Raw genomic sequence first — 6,000 nt, forward strand, 5'->3', positions numbered from 1 at the left:
AATATACTCATAAATTAAAGCAATACGGAGTAGAATAGAACGAAATAGTGGATTTGTAGTAGCAACGGTGGATAAAATACAAGGGTAAGGTTGACAACAAGGCTTTATGAGTATGGCTTTCAGTATGTAAAATATGGAGGCAGTGGGGTAGTTGAGAGAATAAGGGCCTGTTTCATTGACTGAACTGAAGTGAACTGAACTGAACTCAGCTGAACTGAACTGAAATCAGCTGAATTGAACTGAACTGAACAGAAATGAATATTTTATAAGAGAAGGAAATTAGGAGCTGAATTGAACTGAACTGAACTGAATTGAGTTGAACTGAACTGAACTGAACTCAGCTGAACTGAACTGAACTGAATTTCAACATAAGAGAACATGCCCTAAGAGGAGATAGAGTATTTTATTGGGTCCACTAAGTGTGAGAAATGAATTAAATAATGAAAAGCTTTCCAAAAAAAGGAAATGGAACAAGTATTTAAAAACGGCCGGAAAAGAAAAGTGGAGCAAGTATTTAAAAACGGAGGGAGTACCATCTAAGCTAGAAACTAATCATGTTCTATCTATGTACATAAATATATAATTACATATTATAAATAAAAAGCAAAAATTATTCAAAACTATTTATTGTTGTCATTGTATTATTATAAATACTGACAATTAAAAATATTGTTTCAAGCTCTTTAATAATAATAATAATAAATTCCCGTAGCAACACCCGAACTGAACACTAGTTTATTATTTAATCCACACAAAGTTATACCTCAAATTAGTTTTTTTTTTTTTTTTTTTTTTTTTTTTTTTTTTTTTTTTTTTTTTTTTTTTTTTTAACAAAAGAGCTATCAAATAAAAGGAACAACAACCAAAAAGCAACTGTCAAACCAAAAAAAACTAAAACAGAAAATACAACAACTGACGACGTCGGGCACAACCAGCCAACCAATGAGCAGGATTGACCCACAAACGAGGAACCTTTTGAATCTGGCAAACTAAAAAAGACTGAACCGAAGCCCGCAACTCCTGAATGAGCCACCAAGCAGAGATTTCCATTGAACCAGAAGGAGGAAGAAGAGCAAGGAGGGCAGCACAATCTGTATAAATCCGGATTTTCAAAAAACCTTTACGAATCGCAAACTCCAAACCCCATATACAAGCCTGAATCTCAGACTGCAACGCTGAACTAGCCATAAAAGCCCGACAACCCCCTCCTAAGACCTCAGAAGAACCAAGATCACGGATTACCCAGCCTACACCTGCCCTGTTAGTAGAACAATCCCAGGCCCCGTCTACAATCAAGCATGTCGTTGGAGAAATATAAGGTAACCCCCGCAAACACAACCACTTAACATCCTGCTTGGCCTCCAAACTAATCAAACGAGAGGACCTCACAAGCCGCTTCCAATCTAGAGCCTGCATATTACGAAGAACCCAATCTGACGCCAGGCTAACAATTGACCCAGGCGACCAAACGGCTTTCCTAAACCTCAAATGATTCCGAGAAATCCAAATCGCCCAAAGGAGAGAAAATAACGAAGCAATACCCTTCCAATTTCTCGAAGACGAAAAGAGAGAAATTGTTCTCGAGAACCAAATACTAAATGGAGGAAACTGCATAAGATCCCATTGGATGTCCAACGCTCCAGACAGCCAAATAGTACAGATAGCAGGACAATCTCTGAATGTATGAGACACAGATTCCACATCCATATGACAAAATGCACAAACCGGATCAACAAGGAGACCTCGAGAATTGAGAATAGACGCCAAAGGAAGCGCGTCGTATAGCAATTTCCATCCTAATATTTTCCACCTAGGAAGAATTGGTAAAGCCCAAAACTTCCTCCACCATGCTTGAGAGATTTGAGATGGATTACCTAACCTGACCTCAGGCTCACAAAGTAGGGCATACGCAGATTTCGTTGTAAAAACACCATCCCTGGAAAACTTCCAGTAAACAAAATCATCCATTAAACGCACAGGTCGATCCAACGAAAGAATTCTAGCAGCAGAGCTGGAATCAAACAACCCATGTATAATAGTAGCATCCCACGCGCAAGACGCGGATCAAGTAAAGAAGACACAAGAGTCGGAGGAACCCCAACCCTTCCAACACAAACCCTTCGACAGCAAGGACATCCCTGAAATAAGACCCCTACAACCCCAGGAGGGACGAGAAGCCAAAAACAAATCAGTAGAACGAAGAGACGGATACTTCGCCGATAGAAGCCGAGAAACCAACAGCTGAGGGCACTGAATAATTCGCCAACTCTGCTTTGCCAACAGTGAAGAATTAAAAGGGGAAATACTACGAATTCCCAATCCTCCTAAACCCTTCGGAAGATGGAGCAACGACGAAGACCGAATAGCCAACCCTCGATTAGAAGAAGAAGATTTCCACCTGAACCTGGCTAGCAAATTATCCATTTTGGAACATATAGAATCAGGAATTTTGAAAACAAACAGGATGTGATTAAAGGAGGCAGTGAGCATCGAGTTAATAATAACAAGCTTAGCTGCCGGCGAAAGCCGAACAGCTGTAAAGGCATGTAGACGTTTGGCCACCTTGTCCAATAGAAAACTAAACTCAGAGCATTTACTACGACCTAAATCAACAGGAAGGCCTAAATAAGATCCCAATCTAACTTCAGAGCGCATTTTCAAACAACCAGACAGATAAGCTCGATAATGCTCAGGAGTGTTAGGACTAAACTTGACAAACAACTTTTGCAAATTAAGCATTTGACCTGAAATATCACAAAAGTTAGAGAGCACCTGCAACACCTGTTCACAAGCCTGAGGAGAAACCTGGAAAAATATCAAGGAGTCATCAGCAAAGAACAAGTGTGAAATGGAAAGAGCCCCCCCTAACAATTTTAATACCCTGAAAAAGGCCTTTTGATTCTGCCTTACGTAGCATAGCCGAAAGAACCTCCATGCATAACACAAACAGATATGGAGATAGCGGATCTCCTTGACGTAGACCACGTTGAGGACAAAAACCCTCTGTAGGTGACCCATTAACCAACACCTGGTACCTCAAATTAGCTGTTGCAGTATCAATTTATGTATGGTGATCTGTCATATCAATGCGTTCTAAAAACGTACTTTAACTTTCATCTCTACAAAAGTTCAAATCATGTAGAAATGAAGTGTTTTTTTTTTTTTTTTTTTTTTTTTTTTTTTTTTTTTGTTCTTCCAAGAGACGTGTTTGATAAAATTAAAGGTGGTTTGGAGAGAGGTAGTCAATTTTGTATGCACATCTTGAGTATACTTGATCTGCATTCATTAGGTTGTATATTGGTGTTACGGGATTGTGTGATCGGAGACACGTGGGTTCACATATTATTGGTTTACCCCTTGGATGTCTAGCTTTAGACTAGTGCTCAAATTGATTGTTTCAGGTGGAGTCCGTTCCTTCTAGGACTTTATTGGTAATATGATTTAGGGTATAGATAGATGCTTTCATAATTTTTTTTTCGGTTTGTTAATGGATTTCAATTCAAGGTAAGATTTGTTAGTTGTGACTTGAAATCCAGTGCAATGGAAAAGGGTCAACTTCAAACACCCATATCTCTCAATCTAGAAATGATCTTGAAGTGGTTCAAGTAATAAGAGGTGATAACTTGTTTCAAGAGATTTCTCCTGTGCCCAATTCTGATAATAAGAAACAAGAAAGTTATGGTCGTTTTATGATGGATTGTCGAAGTTGGGGAAGAGACATGACCACACGAGCATGCCCTACATAACACGTTTGTACTGTGCCAAGTCGCGTGAAGGCATATTGCTTCTTGTTTTCGGGTACAAATTTTGACGCCTACTTATGATATTCCTTGGAGAATGATTTAGAGTTTCTTTAGGGTTTTCTATGCTAGCTTATGTTGTATAGGAGCCGTTGGGTGGACAGGTAGAAGTGCTTATATTAATTAGCCTAGCTAGCCAATTTAGGTCAATGTATAACTACATTGAGAGATTTGTGAGATGCATGGAGAGTGTTGTATCTCCTTTGTTATCTTTCTTGTTTATTCACTACAACAAAACAGCTGAATTTCGACGGAAAAAATTCGTCCAAACACCCTGTTTTTCGTTGCAAAACCCGTTTCCGTCGGAAGCAGTTGTCGCAAAAGTTGTTGTTGGAAAATTGATGTTTTCCGACGAAAATTCCGTCAGATGCGGTTTTCCAACGGATTTTTTTCTATCGGACGAGAAATTTTGGCCCAGGAAAGTCCGTTGAAAATTTCCGACGGATATTATTCCGCCGGAAATCCCGTCGGAAAATTTAATTAAAAAAGCAAAAAAAAAATCTACACCCCACACCCCACAACCACTAGCCCACACCTTAGAACCACTAGCCCCACCCTGAACCAACAGCCCCCACCAACAACCACCAGCCCCCGCCCCAGAACCACCAACCCATTCTTATCCCACCACTACCGACACTACCACACCAAAAATGAACCCCAAAAAACTGAAAATCAATCCCAAAAACTCAAAAAAAAAAACGAAAATTAAACACCAAAAAACGAAAATTAAATCGAAAAACACGAAATCAATCCCAACGAAACGAAATTCCCCCCCCCCCCAAAATCGAAAATTAACCCCAAAAAACGAAAAGTAGCCCAAAAATCTTAAAATTAACAACGAAATCGAAAAAATCCACACAATTATCTAATAAAATTCATAAATCAACATAACAATTACAAAAACATACAATTATCCAATAAAATTCATAAATTAACATAACTATTACAAATAATTAACTAGATGTACAATCTAACCTAAATTAAAACTAGATCTACAAAACAAAAATCTTGAGAGTTGTCGGCTTAGTTATTGTTGCATCGTTGTTGTTGCTGTTGCGTTGTTGCGGTCGATTTTGGTGGTGTTGATGTTGTAGCATTGTTGATGTTGTTGCGGTCGATGTTGGTGGTGGTTGACGTTGCGGTCGATGCTTGTTGTGGCCGGAGAGAGAAGAGTATGACAAAGAAAGACAAGATAAAGATAAGAGGAGAGGGAAGAGGAGAAGATTGAGAAAACAAGAGGGAGGATTGGAGAAGAGTAGAGGAGAAGAGACGGAGAGGAGGGGAAGAGGGAAAAGAGGAAAGAGAAGAGGAGAGAGAAAGAGAATGTAATTCCGACATATTTTCGACGGAATTTTCAATTTCGTCGGTAATATATGACGGAATATAATCCCGAACGTTTTCGTCGGAATTTCGCCTGATTCTTGTAGTGTTTCTCCATGCATGAAAATATGAAATCTAATAAGAAAATACTATCCCTTACCTTGTGGACGTAGGTCTTATTTTACTGGAAATAGTATATTTGTGTGTTTAGATAATGTAATTTACTTTCCACTTTATTTCTCAAATTTACGTTTTATACATTGTTCTCTATGTTCCGTGCATATTAAACGCATAAGCTAAATCAATCGATCTCGTATATTTCCAAACATGATGATAAAAATCTAAGATAGAGATTAATACAAGTGAGAAACAGTACATGACATACCCAAGACATGCATTCAACTTTGAAGGAGAAACATTAATTAAATACTACTTATCCCTTATTTTTTATCTGTTTTACATTCTAGTACTCATTCCATTCTAGCAAACAGATAGATGAGTGTAATAGAAAGGTAGATGAGTGTAACTGTGTAAGAAATAATAAGTTGAATGGTGTAAAATTGTATTAAAAACATAACAACATACTACATACATACAGAGTATATGAAATCGAAAATTGCTAAATCAAGAACATTAGGAAACTAAGGTTGCATTATTTATTACACCCTTGACATGGAACTGCTTGATACGCATTAGGATTTGTTTGTGGATTAGAGTAGTAAATAGGATCACCAGCGTGCTTCACAACATCTGGAAAAACAAATAAATAAAAATAAATAAATATAGTCAATATACGAAAAGTATATACGTATTGAATGATTTGCAATGCACAAATTTACTATAAATGGTTATGATAGTATAGATGTAGAATAATCCAAAC

Source organism: Chenopodium album, chromosome 24, assembly GCF_948465745.1.
Source record: "Chenopodium album chromosome 24, dcCheAlbu1.1, whole genome shotgun sequence".
Classification (NCBI taxonomy): Eukaryota; Viridiplantae; Streptophyta; class Magnoliopsida; order Caryophyllales; family Amaranthaceae; genus Chenopodium; species Chenopodium album.